The 24,464-nt window shown below is 37.5% G+C and overlaps 1 pseudogene; it reads left to right on the plus strand.

Moving 5' to 3' along the window:
• The first annotated feature begins 1,062 nt into the window (after positions 1 to 1,062).
• Positions 1,063 to 24,421, plus strand: LOC120519317 (annotated as a pseudogene).
• Positions 24,422 to 24,464: the final 43 nt, after the last annotated feature.

Raw genomic sequence — 24,464 nt, forward strand, 5'->3', positions numbered from 1 at the left:
AATGTGAATGTGAGAATAGTTGTAAAGATTGACAGGCAGACGCATCCAATGCAGAAGAAATCACATTACTGTGGATACAAAACAGCCTGGTTGCCACCAAACTGTGGAATGGTGCCCAGCATCTTAGAAGAAGATTGATTCTGGGATTCCATGAGAATCCTGGTTAAAAATGTCATCATTCCACCTTCAGTTCAGTAATCAGTAATTCAAGTATCTGTCTTTAGCATTACTAAAGGTTTGTTGGGTCCTGAAGTAAAAAGATTTTTTACTTTGCATTTACCTGTTTCTTATCATAGTAAGTGGGATACACCTATTGTCCATTTCAGGTTCTTTAATTTGCGGTAGTGATTAGAGTGATGAGTCTTCTGTTCTGACCTCTCAATGCTGTTATTAATCCATCACAGTCTTCAGACAGCTGTAAGTTTCAGTTCATTTATATGTTGTCTGAGTTTGTGTTAGAAAGCCATTTCATTGTCAAGAGATGCATCAAAATCTAAAAAAGGTAAACTGTGAGAAATGTTTAGATTGTATGTTTTACACACAAAGCTGGAAAATGTCATCCTGAAAGTTCTGCATGCATGAAAAGGTCTAAAATCAAACAAATCATAGGGACCACATATTATTTATCCTAGTGTGCCTATTTAGGTTAGTGAGTATACATGTAAGCTCTTGTTATTTATTTTTCAATAATCACTGCACACTGGACAAATTCCTGCAGATTGGAATATGCAAAATGGTGTCTTATTACTATACAGTACAAAAAGGTGAGAGGGCAGTAAATTGAGCATTATGTGGTAGCAACCATTGTATTAGAGAACAGTTAACATGGGTTTAGACAGGGAGATCACATTTCTCTAAAATACTGCAATTCCCTGAGGAAGCAATAGAAGCTCTCAACCTGAGAGCATACAATATTTTATATTGTGAATTTAAGATGGTGTTTGATAGATGGATCTGTGGAGATACAATTAAATGAGTTAATCTGAGGCACAACAAAAGTAGGAGACATAAATAAGAAAATACGGAAAAGTAGGTTGAAGTGTTAGGAACATACAGTGAGGAATGAATGACAATGAAAATGTGGCCAAAAGATTGACAGAAATGGAAGTTCACGGTAAGAGAAAGATTGGGAGGCCAATGCAGAGGCAGATGTTTAAAGAAAAAGAAGATCTGAAGGAAAAAGGCTTGAATGCGGAGAAGGTGCAGGACCAGGCTGTTTGGAGAAGGTTGATCAGGTACATTGATCAAACCCAGAGGTGAGAACAGATGAAGAGTAACCAGAAGAAGAAGAAGTTGATGTTAAAAGTCTCTTGGGGATTAGTGCTGGGTCAACTGTTGTTTGTGATATATATACATTATTCATATGAAAACCCAAATAATAAGCTGGTTAAGTTTGCACATGATGCTAAACTAGGTATAATGCAGGTAATGTAGAATCAGTCAAATCATTAGAGAAGGAACTGGACAGAATACACAGTTGTGGCAAACATGATGTAAATAAAATTTAATGTAACTTAATGTACAGTAATACAAATGCAAAACAGAAATGTTATATTTGAATATACTGTACTATAGGATATTCAACTCGAAAATACACCTTATCAGCAGGATCTAGGATTCCAGACAGTAAACAGAAGGCTAATATTTATAAATAAAACAGATGTAAATGAACTCACAAATTACTAACTTCTGTTTTCTAGTAAAAGACACACCCAATCTGAATTTCATTTCGAAACTTAAAACTGAGGCGATAACAGGGCCGCCATTGACACAGCAGGCACGCTGCCACTCTCTGCACTCCTCAAGGGTCTACTTGTTCACTTGTTTAGAACTGCCGTTCTATCAGCTTATTATTATGCATTCTGTGTTATACCTGTGAGACTTTTCTGATCTCACATGAATGAAAAAAATGATAAGAACTGAGAAATGGAATTCAAATTCAACTAACTAAACCTTGTGTTCAACTATACAAGGGTAAAAATGACAAAAACATAAAAGCCACCTTGAAGCGTTTTCTCCATTTCTACCCAGATATGAGATAAATTGTATTTAGTGAGCTTTAACTGTCCCCAAACACAAAACCTTTTTGTGTGAGTTCAGATTCAGTAATCATCCTTGCCTAAATGATGACCCATCACACGAGGACAAATCACACGAGGACAAATAATAAAAATCAGAAAGACATTTACATTGTAAGTTTTCTTGTGACAAAGTTCACTGAGAATTATGCATTTTAATATTTACTCAGATTAATTGGTTGATGCCAGACATGTGTAATTTTACTTAAGAAAGGCAGGATAGAATTGGTCTAAATTGTCAAAAACAGAGGCCCTGGTTTGTTGTGTCCATAAATGTAACTTGACACATTGATGGAAGTTTGTTATCATTAAATATCTCTGGTTGAAGTCACCGCAATACAGGGTTGCAATGAATCATTATTAGAGTGTTGGTAACAGAGCGAATCATTTCTTTTGATAGAGTTCCTGTTTACAGAGTTAGGAATATTATAAAAAATTATTAGGATGATTAAACTTATCTCCACAGGGAGTAACAATGAGTTCTGACAGACAGTATTTCAATATCTGGATTGCACATTTTAGTTTTACTTGTTATATGCTCACTTTTACATCATTGTTCATTCTTTTATTCCACTTTGTCTGATTGAATCAGTTGAAATCTGTCCATTAAAATAGCATCTTAAATAAGAAGTTTAGACCAATTCTCCACCATGTACAAAATTCCACAGTACAGAGATTCACCATGAGATGTGATAAGTATAACACTTCAGAGATCAAAATTAGTAAAGACTGTAAGAGAAGAAACTGTCTTCAAACCCAAACTTATATTCAAAGTAAATTATTACTGTTCTTTACCCTAAAGTGTAAGTTTAGTACTCCATGTTATTGTACATTGAGTTGAGCAAAGTTGGGAGTTTATTGTCATATGCACAGTAAACAGTCAGTTGCACTGTACACTGAAAATCTTATTTTGCGTGCCCTTCTGGCAAACAGTATACACAAATGGAACAATTAAAGTGCTAATATTCAATAGACAGTTAGAAAATGATAAGAAAAACTCATTTCCACAATAAACAGTGCTTTGGATGCATATATAATGCAAATGATATGAGTACTACATGAACATATAAATCTAATTGTGAGGTTGAAAAAACATCATTCAAAAGGTGAACAGAACAAGTAAATTACTTTCTGGACCAATGTGCAAGAAAATTCAGAGATTGCCAGGGGAAGAGATAAAGAATGGGAATCATTCACCAGTCCAAGTGCTGTTCCATCGTCTTGCAGGCCATGATGTTACATTCCTCGACTGTCTGCCTGATGGTAGAAGATTGAAAATTCCATTCATTTCAGTTTATTTTTAGATTGTACTCTTCATGAGTGTTGGTGCAGAACACTGTGGGGAGTTCTCAGGTAAAATACAAATAAAACCTTTATATAATGAATACACAAAAAGCCACAGATTAGTTTAAACAGACAGAAAAACAATGTCACTTGAAACTGATTAACATAAATGAAAGGAGAAGTTCTGCTTGGATGAAAAAGTCTAAAATCAAACAAATCATAGGACCACATATTATTTATCCTAGTGTGCTTACTGTATTTATGTTAGTGAGTATACAATTAAGCCCTTGTCATTTATTTGTCAATGATCACTGGGAGATCACATTTCTCTAAAATACTGGAATTCCTTGAGGAAGCAATAGAAGCTCTCAACCTGAGAGCATACAATATTTGATATTGTGAATTTCAGATAGTGTTTGACAGGATCAAACTTAAAGAAGTAGAAATTCAAGGCAGAGGAATAAGAAAGAGTTATGATGGTGATGGATCTGTGGAGATACAATTAAATAAGATAATCTGAGGTGCAACAAACCTAATTATGTCATATCATCTACTGTTAAACCGTACTTCTAAAATTCTTATTATTATGCTGTATTAAGGAATTGTTCTGTTCTGTGTATTGTATTATATTGACCCCCTACCTTTGACACCCACTGCACGCCCAACCTACCTGGAAAGGGGTCTCTCTTTGAACTGCCTTTCCCGAGGTTTCTTCCATTTTTCCCTACAAGGTTTTTATTGGGAGTTTTTCCTTGTCTTCTCAGAGAGTCAAGGCTGGGGGGCTGTCAAGAGTCAGGGCCTGTTAAAGCCCATTGCGGCACTTCCTATGTGATTTTGGGCTATACAAAAATAAACTGTATTGTATTGTATTATTGTAACAAAAGTATGAGACATAAATAAGAAAATACAGAAAAGTAGGTTGAAGTGTTAGGTACATACGGTGAGGAATGAATGACAATGAATATGTGGCCAAAAGATTGATAGAAATGGAAGTTCGGGTAAGAGAAAGAGTGGGAGGCCAATGCAGAGGCAGATGTTTAATGAAAAAAAAGATTTGAAGGAAAAGGGCTTGAATGAGGAGGAGGTGCAGGACCAGACTGTTTTGAGAAGGTTGGTCGGGTACATTGATCAAACCCAGAGGTGAGAACAGATGAAGAGGAACCAGAAGAAGAAGAAGAAGACGAAGAAGTTGATGTTAAAAGTTTCTTGGTTATTAGTGCTGGGGCAACTGTTGTTTGTGATATATATATATACATTATATTTACAAAAATCCAAATAACAAGCTGGTTAAGTTTGCACATGATACTAAACTAGGTATAATGCAGGTAATGTTGAATCAGTTAAATCATTACAGTGGGAACTGGACAGAATACAGGGTCGTGGCAAACATGATGTAAATAAAATTTAATGTAACTTAATGTACACTAATACAAATGCAAAACAGAAATGTTAGATTTGAATATACTGTACTATAGGAGATTCAACTCGAAAGTAGATAGATAGATAGATAGATAGATAGATAGATAGATAGATAGATAGATAGATAGATAGATTACATCTTACGAGCAGGATCTAGGATATCAGACAGTAAACAGAAGGCTAATAGGATATTGGATTAGTTCACCCAATGTGTGTAGTACTGCCTAAGGTGAAGTCACTCTTTTAAGTCATATAATACACTAGTAAAGCTCCATGTGGAACATTGTGTGCATTTTTGGTCTCTATACTGTAAGGTGTGAGTTATGATAAAAGACTGAACGAGCTGAACCCTATGAAAATACTTAATATTAGGATTTGTATGGTGGATCCAAGCTTTTAGTTTAAAATGAGTTCAAGAAGAACATGGTGACACAGATGAAAATGTGTTACAGATAGATTTTATACAAACGTTAAAATGTTCTTCATACAGAGAGCTATAGGCTCATGTGATAAGTTCGTAGTGTGACAGATGGTTGGACTCAGAGTGCCTTCAAAACTTGATTTAATATAATTTCGGAAAAAGTAGGCAAATAATATTGAAGAGGGTTGAATGGTCTATTATGAATAGATTTGTTCTAATGTTTAACATTGTCTTACTGCTGCCTACACGTGTCTGTGTCTACTGTGTCTACATGTGCTTTTGTTCAGATATGCCATTTTCCTTCTTGATCACACATTTTGTCTGTGTTAAAGAAACAATCCATTCAAAAATGACAGTTTTTAAATGTATTTGTACCCCATTTTCGTTGTAGTAATGGCTGAGAAAAAAAAATGTAATCTAATGTTTTCATCTGAATGGAGAGACAAAAATGCCTGATATATCTGTGGTGCCCAGTGTTACAACAGCAAACAATATCAAAACATCCTTGAAAAAATCTCATGTTGCTTGTGTCGCATAATTCACATCTCAAGTCATGCAGTCATATGCTCATTAAATCGCAAACACATATATTTTGTTCAATAAACCTCTTCCAAAGCACACTCTGATCAATCAAAATGGATCATGATCAGATGTGGGCAGGGGATCATGTAAAAACCAGGCAAGGAGTCATGTAAAAATCGTGCAGTGTAGTTGCAAAGCTGAAACTTAAAGAAATTGAAAGAAAGGCACCACCAGGAGGGGAGCCTGTGGCTTAATTTGATTCAACACAGGAAACCTCACCCGGCCTGGACATGGAGAGGATTGACAGACTGATAGCTCTTTCTCGATCCTGTGGGAAGTTGTGCATCGCTGTTCTTAGTTGGTGGAGTGATTTGTTTGGTTAATTCCAATAACAATTGAGACTTCCTCCTGTGAAATATTTACGCCACCCCCGAATGGTCCGCATCCAACTTCTTAGCAGGACAAGTGGCTTTCAGCCACATGAGATTGAGCAATAACAGGTCTGTGATGCCCTTAGATGTCCAGGGCTGCACACGTGCCACATAGAAATGGATCAACGTGTGTCTACCTTGCAGGGATGTGTGGGTAAGTCATTGAAGCCTATATGTGATGGGTACCAGGGCTTTGAAATTGTTTCCCATGAACGAGGAATTTCCATAAGCTCACACTGATTAACTCCCTGCCCTTTGTACACACCACCTATCGCTACTACCGATGGATGGTTTAGTGAGCTTCTTGGATTGACCCAGCCTTGGTTGCTCATGGCCTCTGGTGGACTGCTAAGAAGACGATTGAACTTGAATATCTAGAGGAAGTAAAAGTCATAACAAGGTTTCTGTAGGTGAACCTGTGGAAGGATCATTATCGAGGAGGGCTAGGGCAAGGGGATGGACGGGGCATCAGCAGAATGCACTCTCCCCTCCCCATTGAATTTCCTTGTCCAACCTCCCGTCCCTCCAGGAAAGAGGGACCTCTCCAGGGCGTGGCTGGATGCATTGCCTGGAGGAGTGGCAGGTGCTACCTTCCCAGGAATTTGCGTGGGACTTCTAATTTTAAAGTATTTTTCTGTTTGAATAACCTAATATTTTGCAACACAGTAGCAGATTAGGCAAAGAAATAAATACATAATAAGGCATTCAAGGGACAGAATCTTGTAATGATTACAATCTCTTAGCCATGGCATCCAGCGTTTGCTGCATCTGGACACAAGGAGAGCATGCATCACTTAGTTGATAACTCAGACAAGATGGATGGGTAAGACGGACGACCTAAGGATCACGGTTGATGAGCAACACAAAAACTCGGAATATACCTGGAAATGGGCTCTTAACTAGCCAAATATCTCATCATCTAATTAGTGCTGCATGTAGGTCTAAAGTTGTTCATATGGAAAAAGACAAGCAGGTTATGATTATTCCAGCAAACTCATAACCTTAGACCTACTTTTGTACACCCCTGTATATGTGTAATTTTTCTACAGTATATTAACTTTCCACTAAGAGAGAATTACTTTTACTTAAGAACAGGCCCTCTAATATTCTATTTGTATTTACAGTTTAAATTTCTAGCATGACCACAGATTTATTCATTTCTAGTGACTAATATTGAAGAAATACATATTTAAAATTAGGTAAGGAATGAAAATTGGTAAAGAAATAGACAACCTAAGATTTGGTTAAAAAAATTGTCAAGAAATACACATTGCTAGCATTGTAACTTTTTAAACATATTTTCTTCAAATGTAGAAAACATCAAGTTTACAGTGAACATGGAACATAGAATATACTGCTGCCCACATATGCGGGCACCAACTTACATAAACAACTTCTTGTGTGTTACTGCAGTTCAATTGGATTCATTGGAAAGCCTGAGTTTAGATTTTTCTGGAATAAAAGGTAAGTTATGAATGATCTTTTAGGAACATTACGACTGGGCACACAGTATATTGTATGTCTTATATACATTGTAAGTGGAAATATGTTTGTCACAATACACCTTGGGAAATGTATGTTTCATTATATTTCAGATATAATCTTTAAAATTTACAGTTAAGTCAATAAATATTTGGACAGAGACAACTTTTTTCTAATTTTGGTTCTGTACATTACAATGAATTTTAAATGAAACAACTCAGATGCAGTTGAAGTGCAGACTTTCAGCCTTAATTCAGTGGGGTGAACAAAACGACTGCATAAAAATGTGAGGCAACTAAAGCATTTTTTTTAACACAATCCCTTCATTCAGGGCTCAAAAGCAATTGGACAATTGAATCAAAGGCTATTTCATGGGCAGGTGTGGGCAAGTCTGTCGTTATGTCTTATCAATTAAGCAGATAAAAGGCCTGGAGTTGATTTGAGGTGTAGTGCTTGCATGTGGAAGATTTTGCTGTGAACAGACAACATGCGGTCAAAGGAGCTCTCCATGCAGGTGAAAGAAGCCATCCTTAAGCTGTGAAAACAGAAAAAACCCATCCGAGAAATTGCTACAATATTATGAGTGGTAAAATCTACAGCTTGGTACATCCTGAGAAAGAAAGCAAGCACTGGTGAACTCAGCAACGCAAAAATACCTGGACGTCCACAGAACACAACAGTGGTGGATGATCGCAGAATCATTTCCATGGTGAAGAGAAACCCGTTCACAACAGCCAAGCAAGTGAACAACAGTCTCCAGGGATCAGACGATCGATATCCAAGTCTACCATAAAGAGAAGATTGCATTAAAGTAAATACAGAGGATGCACTGCAAGGTGCAAGCCACTCATAAGCCTCAAGAATAGAAAGGCTAGATTGGACTTTGCTAAAAAAACATCTAAAAAAGCCAGCACAGTTCTGGAAAAACATTCTTTGGACAGATGACACCAAGATCAACCTCTACCAGAATGATGGCAAGAAAAAAGTATGGAGAAGGCGTGGAACAGCTCATTATCCAAAGCATACCACATCATCTGTAAAACACAGTGGAGGCAGTGTGATGGCTTGGTCAGCGCATGGCTGCCAGTGGCACTGGGACACTAGTGTTTTTGATGATGTGACACAGGACAGAAGCTGCAGAATGAATTCTGAGGTGTTCAGAGACAAACTGTCTGCTCAAATCCAGCTAAATGCAGTCAAATTGATTGGGCGGCGTTTCAGGATACAGATGGACAATGACCCAAAACATACAGCCAAACCAACCCAGGAGTTTATTAAAGCAAAGAAGTGGAAACTTCTTGAATGGCCAAGTCAGTCACCTGATCTTAACCCAACTGAGCATAAATGTCACTTGTTGAAGACTAAACTTCGGACAGAAAGGCCCACAAGCAAACAGCAACTGAAAGTAAAGCCGCTGCATTAAAGGCCTGGCAGAGCATTAAAAAGGTGGAAACCCGGCATTTGGTGATGTCCAGGAGTTCAAGACTTCAGGCTGTCATTGCCAGCAAAGGGTTTTCAACCAAGTATTAGAAATTAACATTTTATTTCCAGTTATTTAATTTGTCCAATTAATTTTGAGCCACTGAAATGAAGAGATTGTGTTAAAAAATGCTTTAGTTGCCTCACATTTTAATGTAATCTTTTTGTTCAACCCACTGAATTAAAGCCGAAAGTCTGCAATTCAACTGCATCTGAGTTGTTTCATTTAAAATTCATTATGGTGATGTACAGAACCAAAATTAGAAAAGTTGCCTCTGTCCAAATATTTATGGACCTAACTGTATATTTAAACTATATATACAGTATTTCACATTATATTGTAAGATATGTCCACATATCTTTCAAGTATATTGCAATATTTTTGTTTTTGTTTGGTTACATTTAGTGAAGATGAGTCCTGAGTGACAACTAGAAGAGGTGTTCTAAGCATAGCCCATTGGAACAAGACCCAGAACATGCCTACTGTATGATACAATCCTGTGCTTGGATGGAATGAAAATAAAGCCACTTCACTTGACTTGATATGTCAGTACAGCCTGTCATGTTGCACTATGAACCACATCCTTTAAAAGCAGAATGAAGCCTTTTTTCCCACCTTCAAAACATGAAAGCTGCTAGATTTTTAAAATTTGGTGAAACACACAACGCTTTCTTATTAAGTAGTTAAACCCTTCTAAAGGTTCGACTAACTAACTTCCTCCCACAAAGTTGTAATTCTAGTGAAACCAGGCTAGCTGACCACAAAAGCCATTTTTGTACTCATAGTTCCTAACCCCATAGTGAAGCTATAAAAAATCAAATAGTTTTGCTTTACTTAAGAAATTAATATCAGGATATAATAAAGTTGATTTTACACCAGTAAGATCACTTGTTGAATCCAATACAGTGGAACCTCTGGTCACGAACGTATCCGAACACATACAAATCAGGTTACGATCAAAAAGTTTGCCAAAATTTTGCATCTGTTCACCACCACATGCTCTGGTGGCGAACAAAACACTGGTGACCAGTTTACCTTCTGTTAAACGCACCAATGATTTCCCATTCTCCGTTTCCTATTTTCTTTTGTTTGTGTATACAGGGCCTAACAAAGCAGCTGATGTTGCAAAAGAAGTTACAATGTTAACCAAGCAGAGGCCTCAAGTGCTGGAAGAGGTGGAAAACTGTTGCTAGTGTGGTAGAACGATAACCAACTTGCAGGGGATAGCGTGTAGGCGATGTAAGGAAGCCAGGAAGATTCATGGCAATTTGCTGAAAATAAATCCTTCTTTGAGTGGTGAAGGTGAGGAATTTAAAGCCAGTACAGGATGGTTTGAAAAGTTTCGCAAGAGGACTGGCATTTAATTTTTTTTTTTCCCTGTGCTAAAAACTCGTAAAAAAAGTGTTTACAGCGATCGGTTTGTAAGGGTCTAGCGCAAACTCTTACAATGTTAGTTTTTTCTGTTCAAGGTTTTCTCAGTGTTATTCAATGTTTTACTATTTAGTTTACTATTACACTGTGCAGTCTATGATATAATTAACTATTTTTGTGCTTAAAAAACTTTAAAAAAACATATTTACATACAGTTTGTACGGTCTGGAACGGATTAATTGTACTTACATACAATCTTATGGAGCAATGACATTCGGGTCGTGACCAAATTGGGTCGCATCCAGAGTTTTGGAATGAATTATGGTCGTGACCAGAGGTACCACTGTATATGCAGCCATCTAACTGAGGTGTGCATGCAGCACCATCCTTAACCCTAAATGTTTACAAATCACATTCTTTTGGTTTATATTTTTGCAGATTTTCAGATTCCTAAATTATTTTAAACTGCTTGAGGGGCCCCAGATAAGAACTGGCATCTCATCCAGTATTGCTTACTTCCTTATGCCTCATCTTGTGTAGGCTTAGGTTGGCTCTGACTCGTTAAATGAAAATGAAGACATACAAAATGGAAGGATGAAAGACTGGTAATCCTAGACAAAAAAAGAATGGTGCTGGCACATTTCCCATTGATATTTCTTGCCTCAGGTGTTTTTATAGGTTTTAATTTCCATTTTTCAGTAAATGAAACTCCATACCCATGTCTCATTTCGAAACTCAAATTTGACACAATAAAAAGGCCATCCTTCACACCTTAGGCACACCTCAGCTGATTGCACGCCTAAAGGTAAGCCACTCTTCTTTCAAATGTATGCTGCTTTACATCGCTCTGCTTGCTAAGACTCAGCAGTTATGCTTACCTACATCATGAATAGAAATAAATTTGTATTGTAACTGTATGCTCATTTTCATTGTACATTACATTGTCTTGTGATGGAGCTCCTGAGAATTATGCTTTTTAACATTAAGTCTGATAGATACTTGTGTGGTGATATATGTGCTCTCTTACAGCTCTTAAGAGGCATTCTACATCAGTTAATATCTTTGCACTATTTGCTTCAATTTTCCCCTAGTTTTCTAGTTTCGGGAAGTGCCCTTCAGGTTACTGTTTAGATTTGAGTGAGTGGTATAACTTAACATATGCATTTATGTTTGTGTGTGTGTGTGTGTATCCTATGATGGAATGGCATCCAGTCCAGGGCTTGTTCCTGTGTTGTAACTGGTGCTACTGGGATAGGTTCCAGATGCCTGTGTAATTGAAAAATATTTTCAGAATGTTGATGGTTGTATACCTATCTAAAATGAAGGGTTAGAATATCTAGGTAAAACTATTAATGTAACATGGCAGGATAGAGTTAAATTTTGAACCTACAACCTCAACAAGAGAAATCCCTGACCTTGTCACTGATCAATCACTGATAAAAGCCAGGTTTCTGGTGAGAGATGGATTTTCTCTAAGGTCTGATTGAGATTTCCATCATAATCCATTTGTAAATCTAAAGTATTTCAGTATGTGCATGAACCAAAGGCAGAGAGAGAAAGTCATGCTGAAGAAGGCCAGTGCCTGACCACGGGGGAAACATATGACAGTGTTACACAGAAAACATTACAAAATTAAAAACATTTAATATATATATATTTTTAGAAAATATATTACTACCACTATGAATGTATTTTAAAATATGTTAAAATATACTTAAAGAATAAATATACTACAAGATCTTGCAGTTTACTGAATTATACTATAAAACAGGTAAGTTATGACAGTTTTTGAGTATATTTTACAAAAATATAAAAATATTTTCTCAATATATTTTTAAAACTAGGAATATCATAGATATTTCAATTTGTCTTTTTGTATATTAACTAGGTGTCACAGTGGTGGCGCTGCTCTGCAGTAAGGAGACCTAGGTTCACTTCCCAGGTTCTCCCTGCATGGAGTTTACTTGTTCTCCCTGTGTCTGTGTGGGTTTCCTATGGGTGCTCCGGTTTCCTCCCACAATCCAAAGACATACAGGTTAGGTGCATTGGCAATCCTAAATTATACCTAGTGTGTGCTTGGGGTGTGTGTGTGTGCGCGCCCTGTGGTGGGTTGGCACCCTGTCCGGGATTTGTTCCTGCCTTGTGCCCTGTGCTGGCTGGGATTGGCTCCAGCAGACCCCCGTGACCCTGTGTTAGGATATAGCAGGTTTGAAGATGACTGACTGACTGTATATTAACTTTCCACTAATAGAAAATTTGTTTACTAACAGATACCCTAAAATTAAAGATATGTCTGGAAACTAATATTGAAGAGATATCTTGTACATTTCACATTGCTAACTTTTAAAACTAAACTAAACATCATGCTTTCAGTACTCCTGTTTCAGAATCGAATCAAAACCTTACATCCAACTTGTTAAGACATCAAAAAACTGGATTCATTGGGAAGCAGGGCCTCTGTCTGAATGCTTAGGCTGCTGGTGCCACTAGCATCGCGATCACAGAACAGCACTGGTGTTTTGAACAGAGTGATTGAAGAGTGGGCTGCGTCTCACCATTGGAATTTCCAGCAGCATGATCAGCAGTCTGCATCATAGTTTTTGGGGGGCAGAAATATCTGGATGGCTTAGCCACCCCTACATACAGCCTTGATGGGAAACGTGTTTATTATTCTCCAGGTAAAAACAAAAGCCAAACATGATCACAGAACATAGAACTGAGCACATTATACTGAATGTCTTATAGTCAGCGCATTTACAAACACGTTTGTCACAATATATTAAGGGAGAAACATGTTTTTTACATTTTAACTATTATATTAAAAATATATGTTTGAACGATATATTTGAAATACATATATTTTACATTATATTGCAAGATATGTCCGCATATTTTTGGGAGAATTACAAGGAAAGGAGAGAAATGGTGTGTAAAAGAAAGGTGGTGAATGTCTTACTGTTATACATTAAGAGCAGCAGATAATTTTTAACGCAAAACAGCAAGGATGGGTCAAATGTCACAGACCACAATAAAGTTAAGCACGTTTATTAAAGTTACTTTGCTTATAAATTCTTCGTTTTGTTCTCAACAGTCTGGGCTTTATTAGAGATAACAAATACTTTTGTGTGAGTGGCTTCTATTGATATACTAAATGACTGTCTTCACTTATAAATGGACAAGAGTGATGGCATAGTAGGGTGGAAAAATTACACAACCAATATAATGATTTAAGCAAATCTTTCATAATCCAGGAAAGGTTCTGTCACTCTTAGCTGCAGGTGTAACAGTATATCTGCACTGCCTTCATTAGGTGCTTGTATCAATTCCTTCCCTACTGAAATCATTTCCAAAACTTGAGGTCACTGTTTTAGATCCTTTAATGGGTTAACTCCATGAAAACTAGGTTGCTTCCACTGATGCTTTGATATAAGTATAAAACTTGGTACAGTAAACAGTCAGTTGCACTACACATTGAAAATCTTACTCTATGTACTCTTCTGGCCTTGAGTATACACAAACTAAACACAGGACAATGTAATTAATGTGCTGATAGTCAACAACCAAGAAAATAATAAGAAAACCTAATTTCCACAATAAATATGGAAGTGCAATGGAAGCATGCAGTATATAGTGCAAATATTATGAGTACTATGTGAACATATAAATCTGATAGTGAGGTTGAAACATTTGATCCAATAACAACCTGTAATACAGATCCATAATTCAAAAGATGAATAGATTAGGTAAATCTGGACCAATGTGCAAGGAAATTCAGATATTGTGAGAGGAAGAGGTAAATGATGTTAATCATTCATCAGATTGCTGTTCCATCATTTTGCAGGCCATGATTAAAAACATCTATAGCATCTGCCTAATGGTAGAAAACTAAAATTTTATTTAATTCAGTTTATTTTAGATTGAGCTCTTCGTGAGTGTGGAAGCAAATCTCTGGTGCAAGTTCTCCCTTAAAACACAAACAAAAAACATAACATAAAGCCACAGATTTGTTTAAGCAGACAGAAAACAAAGTACTTTAAAACTGATTGACATAAATGGACCACAACAACATCTATCCAATAATTAACTGTTGAGCTATGTTCAGTTGGTAACAAAAAGAGAAAATCAAAAACTCCAGTCAGAGGCATCTCTAGATAAAAGCAAATGCTGGCAACCTCACAGTCAGTTATAACAGTCAAAGTGAGACACAGTCAGAGTCCTGCCTGGCCGACCTGGGCATTACACAGTAAAGTCTGTGAAGGGATTTCCTTTGATCCATTGATTTCAAGTCTTCCAGCATCATGTGTGTCTTTGCCAAGGGCAGCAATACAACTTGGCAAAATATTTAAACACCCATAAATTAATCATGTGGCATGGCTAGAGACAGAATATTGATAATCTCGGTATGTGTAAATATCCTCCCTCACCATTTACCTTTCTTTACTTTTATTTCACTTTTCAGATTACACTCCTTCACACTTTTGAACCAGCATGGCCACTGACATTTGGGCAAAGTTTTTTCCGATATTTACATTCCTACGAATCTCCAGCATTCAACTAAACCTGAAGACAACAATGTCTATGTGATGTTCCATGGAACAACAAGGGGAAATGCACAACTCATCAGAAAGAATGGCTTCCGACCTTCTGAAGATGGCATGCTGGGAAAGGGAGTGTATGTTAGCCGTGACATTCAGAAGGCCAGCAGATATCCAATAGAAGTTGATCCGAGTCAACGGGTTGTCCTCAAGCTCAATGTGAATGTGGGAAAAGTTGTAAAGATTGACAGGCAGGGCATCAATGGCAGAAGTTATGGCACCCAAAGGATACGATACAGCCTGGGTGCCACCTGACTGTGGAATGGTGCCCAGTGGCTTAGAAGAAGATTGCATCTGGGATCCAAGTAGAATCCTAGTTATTGAAGTCATGGCTCCATTTTCAGTGCCTGTTTCCTATTATAGTAAGTAGCATGCCAATTATCTGTTTCAGAATGTTGTTCTTTATTTTTGAGGAAGTGATTAGAGTGGCGGGTCTTCTCTCATGACCTCTCAATGCTGTTATTAATCCATCAGGGTCATTAGACATTTGTAACATTGAAAAGTTTCAATTATATTATATAATGACTCAGTTTGTGTCTAATATCTCTTTTACTGCCAAGTGATGCAACAAAATCTGAAACAGGTAAACTGGAATACATGTTTATATTGTATGTTTTACATACAATGCTGTGATCATCCTGAGATTTAGAAGAATTAAGAAATTGCAAAGAACTATGCAGTGCATGGACAAAGAGTGAAAAAGAAGCTAAGATTGAAAAGTCAAAAATCAGACAAATCATACCACCAAATAATATTTAATGTTGGTTTGCTGTAATAATACAAAAGACACATAAGAAGAGTTGGGGCACTGTAGTGATCCTCGTATACTGCAAATGACCAAAACACAAGACAGAAAATTGTGCAAGACTCTAGACACGAGTAATCTTCAAACTGCCCCAAGGTGGCATTGGTGATGGTTGTGACATTGGTAATCCAGAAAGGGTGGCTTTAGGAGAGTGAAATCCTGAAATGGCATCTGAGATGGGAGCATTTTCATTTATCCCTTCTTTAGATGGGAAAGAGAAAAGGCATTAGACAACAGAGCCACCCTATGGACTAGAGTGTAAGAGTTATTAAATGAGCCCTGCTTTTGACTGTGCTTAAGTAGGTTAGTGAATATGCACATAAGCTCTTGTAATGTATTTTTCAAAAATCACTGTGCAGTGGAGAAATTCCTGGAGGAAACTACGGAAGCTCTCAAACAGAGAGCATGCAATATTTTATAGTGTGAAATTCAGATAGTGTTTAACAAGACCAAACTTTAAAAAGTAGAAATCCAAGACACAGGAATAACAAAAGGTTATTGCTGAGATGGATCTGTGGAGATACAAAGATTGTTAGAATAAGATGTAAGATACAACAAAACTAGGAGAGGTGTCTAAGAAAGTACGGGAAAGTAGGTTGAATTTGTATGGACATATGATGAGGAGAGACAATGAAAATGTAGGCAAAGAGCAACGGAAGTAGAAAGTGTAGGAGGCTGAACCTTAGGTGGATGGATAAAGTAAACAAAGACTTGAAGGAAAAGGGTCTGACTAGGATGGAGGTGGAGGACCAAGCCACAAGTAATTGATGTTAAAAATCTTTTGAGGATCAGTGCTGGGGCCACTGCATTTTATGATATATACAAATTATAAAAATATAAATAACAAGCTGGTTAAGTATGCACATGATGCTAAAGTAGTTATAATGCTGGTAATCTAGAATTAGCCAAATCGTTATAAAGGGAACAGGACAGAATTCAGGCTTTCAGTAAACATGTGGTAAATAAAATGTAATTTAACTAAATGTACAGTAATATACCTGCAAAATAGAAATGTTACATTTAAATATACTGTACTATAGGACATTCAACTCAAAAATACACCTTAACAGAAGAAACTAGGAGTCCAGACAGTGTACAGAAGTCTAATAGGATGTTGGATTATTTAGTCCAATGTGCAGAGTACAAGTTAAACTGAGGTCACTCTTAAGGCATATAATACACAAGTGAAGCTCAATGCGGAACACTGTGTCTAATTTTGGTCTTCATGCTGTGAGGTATTAGTTATGACAAAATATTGAAGGTGCTAAACCCTTTAAAATATTTAAAATTAGTAAGGGAATTAGTATGATGGATCCAAGCTTTTATTTTAAAATTAATTCAAAAAGAACACGTTAACACAAATAAAAACATGTTACAAATACTGTAGATTTCAACAAATGTTAAATTGTTACTCTTCATACACAGAACTATAGACTCATCAAGACATTGTCATGCTCTTCTTCCACGATCCACCACGAACAACTCACAACTAATATGTGGTGCTGCTTCATATTTTGTCTACAAAATCTCCACTTGTCTCCTTCTCAAACATCAACGTCACAATTGACTGTTGTAATTTGTGAATAACAGAATTGGCAAGCTCATTAACGACTGTTTAAAATACAAATTATTTTGGGCATCAGAGCACAGGTCAGTCCTTTTAGATGACATTGACGTTTGTGGACAGCTGTGTTGTGCAATCAGCCATTCTGATAAGGGTACACTAATTAGCAGGACTAACATTGAAACAGCCTCACCTGTGGCAGAAACTGCAGCTTTCATTGTGGCTACAAAATGCACAATATATTGTGAACTGTATCAAGTTATTTATTTATTTCATAATTACCATTTTGTTCATTTCAATTAGGCACAAATGGTATTCCATAATTTGTTTTCCATCATGCATTAATTCATATTCTATATATTATTTGTAGAGACAACGCAAATTTATGGGATGCGACTACCAGTCATTTCTAATAAAATGGGTGTTCAGTAATTTATCTGCCCGAGTATGAAAGAAAGTAGTATTTCATGTTGAAACAACACTGTGCATATTGTGACAGGTATCAAGGTTACTGGCCTTACAGTTGTGGCTCAGTGTGAGTGCAAGACAGGAGGTCAGGAGAGTCCTCGTGCGAATCAACTGGGTTTCTCCATGACAAGGTGCTGGTTCACATGTCATGTCAATCACAGGCTGCCATCCGAGAATGTGGGTTCCAGAAGCTGAACCATCCACTCTGCAGTCGTGACCTGGCTCCCTCAGATTATTTCCTGTTCCGAGTTCAGAAGAAATCTCTCTGTGGACAGCAGTTTTCAAGTGATGAAGACATCAAGGCAGCTGTCCTGAAGATCAAAACAGAAGATCTTTATTCAAAGGACTTAAAGTAGTTACAGGAAAAGTGGATGAAGTGTATGGAGCTATCAGGCTACTATATTGAAATAAAAAACAACATAACATGAAAACGCTTTTCGCTCCTACTGAGGTAGATAAATTATTGAATGACCCTGTTTCATTTTTCTAAAGACTACTCTTCATGCAAGAAAATGAACTTATACTAACTGAGTTTATACTACTGCCACTCTAAAGCACATACCTTACCTTTATACCTTTATATATTCCTAATTTCACTGGAATATAAAAAAACAATAATTACTAGAAATAACTTTGCATTGTAACCGTATTCTCATTTTTATTCTATGTCACCTTGTAATGAAGTTGGCTGTGAATTATGCTTTTTAACATTAAGTCTGATTGACTGGTGGATGTTGGCACAAATTCCTGCCTAACAGCTCCAGTGGTATTAGTTCAAATTCTACCTCAGTATATGTCTTTGCACTGTTTGCCCATTGATTTTGCTTTAGTTTTCCCCTTATTTTCTAAATTCTGGAAATGAACTTCAAGTTACTATTCAGATATGAGTGGGTAGTATACCTGAACATTTGCATCTGTATGTGTATGTGTATATCCTATGATGGAATGGCATCTTGTCCAGGTTTTTTTTTTCTGTTTTGTACCTGATGCTACTGGGATAGTGTCCGGATGCTTGTGTAATGGAATAACATGTTTGGATTGTCAATGGTTGTCCATCCATCCATTTCTAACCCGCTGAATCGAATACAGGGTCACGGGGTCTGCGGAGCCAATCCCAGCCAACACAGGAACCAATCCTGGGCAGGGTGCCAACCCACCGCAGGACACACACAAACACACCCACACACCAAGCACACACTAGGCCAATTTAGAATCGCCAATCCACCTAACCCGCATGTCTTTGGATTGTGGGAGGAAACCGGGCGCCGGAGGAAACCCACGAACACGGGAGAACATGCAAACTCCACGCAGGAGGTCTCTAACTGAGGCAGCAGCGCTACCACTGCGCCACCGTGCCGCCCTGTCAATGGTTGTAAACCTATTTAATACAAATAATTAAATATCTGGGTAAAACAAATAATGTAGCATGGTTAGGTAGATGTATGTATTTCACTTTTTTTAATCTATAACCCAACAAGAGAAATCTCTGACATTTACCTACTTACTGATACATCTAATCACTAATTAAGGCCAGGGTTCTGGTGAGATGAAAGATGGGGACTTATCTAAGGTCTGATTGAGATTTTCATGGTAATCCATTTGAAAGTCTAAAATGTTTCGGTATGTGCATGCACTAAAGGCAGAGAAAGAGATAAAGGCATGCTCAAGAAGGCCAGTGGTTGTCCATGGTCCATGACAGGGCTCCAGATGGCGACTAAAATGGTCTTGACTTTCTATTTTGCGACTAGTTTTTTCATTCCAGTCGCCGGTGGCGTCACTCTCTCTCAATCTAAGAAAAGTTTTAAATTTAAAGTAGCAGAAACGGCTTTTAATTATGTGCGAACACTCTCTGCCCACGTCTACCTTTCCTATTACACTATCACGTGATTAAAGTGAAAGAGAGGCATCATTTGACACGCCCACTCTGCTTCAAACGTGACCTCGCTAATTGCTGCGGATAGGGATCTGAAATAGAAGAGAATCGGGCCACGATTACTCCTCGAATTCCGTCCTAACTTTCCATGCAACACGCAAAATGGCCAAACGAAAATGTCTGACTTTTTCTCAATGCCCACTCGTCCAAATCCTGCCTTGTCTACTTCTGAACGAACCAAAGATAATTCAGTCAGTGGGTTAGCTGCGGTACAGCCACCGTGCCGGAAATGTACAGTTATTAAAGGATGACAACTCCGTCCCGTTAGCAAAGTCTTCTGTGCCCGCGGCTCCGACGCCTGGATGACCATTTAAAGCGGCTTGAAATTGCTGGTAAAACAGAATTCATTTGTGGTATGAGCCATTTTAAAAAGGAAACTGAAAAGCATGGTGAGAGTAAGAAATACAAGAATGCCAGAGACTGTGTGATCGCTAGGTCTGCTCCTCGTGACACCCCCATAGCAAAGGCAGAGCAACGTGCTTGTGTGAAAGTGACAGAAAATGAGATGAAAGAATTTAAAATAAAATTCAATGCAGCATATATGATTGCCCTGGAAGAAATACTGTTCACAAAGTATAAATCTCAAATTCTGCTGATGAAGAAGAATGGCATGGATGTGTCAAAAGCATATGATAATGATACAGCATGTGCAGAGTTTGTAGGTTGCATTGCAGATGAACTAAAAGTAATGTGCTGGAAGAAGCTTTAAAGATAAACTACATCTCTGTTATAACTGATTGTGGAACAGATGTCTCAGGGAAAGACAATGTCATCACATACTGTAGGTATGTATCTGATGGAACACCTAAGACTCATCTAGTAGGTTTGGCTGGGATTGATTATGGTCATGCAGAAGGGATTCAAAACACCATTAAATCACTGCTTCAGAATGCTAACAACCAACCCAAATTGGTGGGTACATAAAATGAGTGCTTTTGGAGCAGATGATGCAAGCGTGAACATGGGTGCAACAGGGGGATTAGGGGCACTTTTCAGAAAAGAGATAGGTGAACATGCTCTGTCTTTCCACTGTCTACCCCATTGGCTGGAACTGGCAATGTTAAACACACAAAGGTCAGTGCCAATGATTGAAAAAGTTTCTGACCTTCTTCAACTAGTGAGCAAAACGTATCATGTCAGTCCCAAAAAGCAAGCGGGAGCTGAAGGCTATAGGAGCAGAGTTAGGATGTACAGTACTGAAACCCATCAGCAGTAAAAACTCAGCACTGGTTGCCACATTTATCGGGCACTCTCAGTTTTTCTCCATTCAAACTATGCAATGGGTCAGGGGCAGTACACTGCTGTGCATCATCATATGGAGCACCTTGCAGTCATGTCCAAAAATATAGACATGAAGGGAAGAGCCAAACACATTGTTCAGCAAATGGAAAGACTGTCTCTCGTTGCCTTTTGTCACTTTTTACATGACCTTTTTTCAGATGTCTCAAAGCTGAGACTTACACTTCAAATAATTTCTCATATACTTCCTCAGGCAGTTGCTGCAATTGTGGACTGTGTGGTCACAATTAAAGGATTGAAGAAAAATTGATGGAGAGCTAATTTGAGAGAAGGGAAGCTGCAGGAATTCTTACAGCACATAGGTTATCAGCCTGAAGGTTCAGTGCAACAGGAAGGGCCATCAACAAGCAGGAGTGAGAGGGTTGCAAGTAGCCACACAGTCATAACCTTCCAAAATGTTAGATTGAAAGGCCCCCAAAATCAGGCCACATTCAGAAGTGATCTAAAGGCTGCAATTGAAAAACCAGTTGACATTACTGTTAAAGAATTGGAGATCAGGTTTGCAAACATGATGTCGTGTTACACAGCATGGACATTCAAAAGGATCAGAAATCATCAAGTCATTTTCAGTGTTTTGTCATGAATCATGACCAGAGTACATTGAGATAGACACACTTGTTAAATGGTACAGGGGGCTCTCATCAAACAATGGTTGTGATGTCATAGCTGTGCAGAAGGAATGGCTAATGTTGAAAATATTAGGAAGGGTCAGTTTATGGATAAGACTTACAGTGTCCTATGGACAGTGATGCTGAGCAAGGAGCCGTTCTGTACAGATTTTAAAAATCTGCTTCACTTAGTCGAAATAATGCTGGTGCTTCCGATATCTGCAGCTCAGTGCGAGTGAGGATTTTCAGCACAAAACAGACTAAAATCAAAAGTGCGCAACTCCCTAAGTGTAGAAACGCTGGAAGACTTAGTAAGGATCAGTACAGAGGGCCCTACACTTGAACTTTTTGACCCAGAGCCCAGTGTAAAGCGCTGGTTGTCAGCCAGCAAAAAAAAAGCGCAGACCAAAGTATACTGGCTGGCCTAATGATGCTGACATTGTAATGGTTAGTGACAGTGAACTTGAAGAGTAATTAATTTCTTTATATTTGTACACTCATTGCAAAATGATTATTTCAGAAATGATTGTTTATAATGTTTATTCTTCTGTTATTATCTATAAGACCTTGCAGAGGACACTAGTAGGCAGGTCAAATAGCTCAGATAGGAGAAAGGAAAGGCAGCGTGAAGTAGACCAAGAAACAAATAAACAATACAAGTAAATATTATTTGTTTATTTCACATTTGGCATGCGGTAGAGATTATGGCTCCCAAAAAAGCATTTGGCTCCTAAATATTTTGGGTTTAGGAGCCAATGGCTCCCAATTTTTTTTCTGTCTGGAGCCCTGATGGGTGAAACATAAGACAGTGTTAGAGAGAAAATGTTACAAAAATGAAATATGAAAATTTTAAATATATTTGAATTTTTTTATATAATATAATATATTGCTACCACTATGAATATTTTTAAAATAATGTAAATTGCGATGTTTGTATATTGCAAAATACTAAAATATATTTCTCAATATAAAAGAATTTTTGAAAAGTAGGAATATCGTATAGCATATATATTACAACATACTTTGAAATATACTGTATATTCTACTTTTAAAATATACTATACAATACATTTTATAGTATCTAGATATTTCAATATATTTTAGTATTTGTCTTTTTGTATATTAAATTTCCACTAATAGAAAATTAGTTTAGTATCAGATACCCTAATACTGTAGATCTGAAAGGTAATATTGAAGAGATATACATATAACAAACTGCTAACTTCTTAAACAGTTTTCTTTGAAATGTCAATAAATATCAAGTTTCAGTAACCCTGTTTCAGAATCAAATCAAACACCTCACATCCTACTTGTTCTGACATCAATAAATAGGATTCATTCATTGGGAAGTAGGGCTGCTTTTGGAATGCTTAGAAAATAATAAATATAGCAGTGCAATGGAAGCATTCAGTATAAACTGCAAATATTATGACTACTAGTGAGGTTGAAACATTTGATCCAATAACAACCTATAATACAGATATCATAATTCAAAGGTGAATATATTAAGTAAATTACTGTCTGGACCAATGTGCAAGGGAATTCAGATATTGTGAGAGGAAAAGGTAAATGATGGGCATCATTCATTAAATTGCTGTTCCATCATTTTGCAAAGCCATGATTTCACACTTCTATAGCATCTGACTAATGGTAGAAGATTAAAATTCCATTTAATTCAGTTTTTTTTTTAGATTGTGCTCTTCATGAGAGTGGGAGCAAAGTGCTGGTATAGGTTCTCTGCTAAAACACAATTACAACCATTACATAATGAGTACACAGAAAGCCACAGATTTGTTTAAGCAGACAGAAAACAAAGTAGTTTGAAACTGACTGACAGTAATTTTTGAACTATTACTAGTTGGTAACAAAATGAGGCATTCCCAGATAAAAGCAAATGCTGGCAGCTCCACAGTCAGTTATAACAGTCAAAGTGAGACGCAGTCAGAGACATGCCAGGCCGACTGGCTCTCCATCTCCTCCTGGGCATTATAAAGTCTGTGAGGCGATTTCCTTTGATCCATTGATTTCAAGTCTTCCAGCATCATGGGTGTCTTTTCCAAGGCAGAAATACAGCTTGGCAAATAGATTTAAACATCCATAAATCAAATCATGTGGCATGGCTAGAGACAGAATATTGATAATCTCGGTATGTGTAAATATCCTCCCTCACCATTTACCTTCCTTTGCTCTTATTTCTTTTTTCAGATTACACTCCTTCACACTTTGAAACCACTGACATTTGGACAGAGTTTGATTCCAAAGTTTACATTCCTACGAATCTCCAGCATTCAACTAAACCTGAAGACAACAATGTCTATGTGATGTTCCATGGAACAACAAGAAGAAATGCACAACTCATCAGAAAGAATGGCTTCCGACCTTCTGAAGATGGCATGCTGGGAAAGAGGAGTCTATGTTAGCCGTGACATTCAGAAGGCCAGCAGATATCCAATAGGCGTTGATCCGAGTCAACGGGTTGTCCTCAAGCTCAATGTGAATGTGGGAAAAGTTGTAAAGATTGACAGGCAGGGGCATCAATGGCAGAAGTTATGGCACTCCAAAGGATACGATACAGCCTGGGTGCCACCTGACTGTGGAATGGTGCCCAGTGGCTTAGAAGAAGATTGCATCTGGGATCCAAGTAGAATCCGAAGTTATTGAAGTCATGGCTCCAACTTTTAGTTAATTAGCTAATCCATATTTC

This window comes from Polypterus senegalus, unplaced genomic scaffold, assembly GCF_016835505.1.
Source record: "Polypterus senegalus isolate Bchr_013 unplaced genomic scaffold, ASM1683550v1 scaffold_4340, whole genome shotgun sequence".
NCBI lineage: Eukaryota > Metazoa > Chordata > Cladistia > Polypteriformes > Polypteridae > Polypterus > Polypterus senegalus.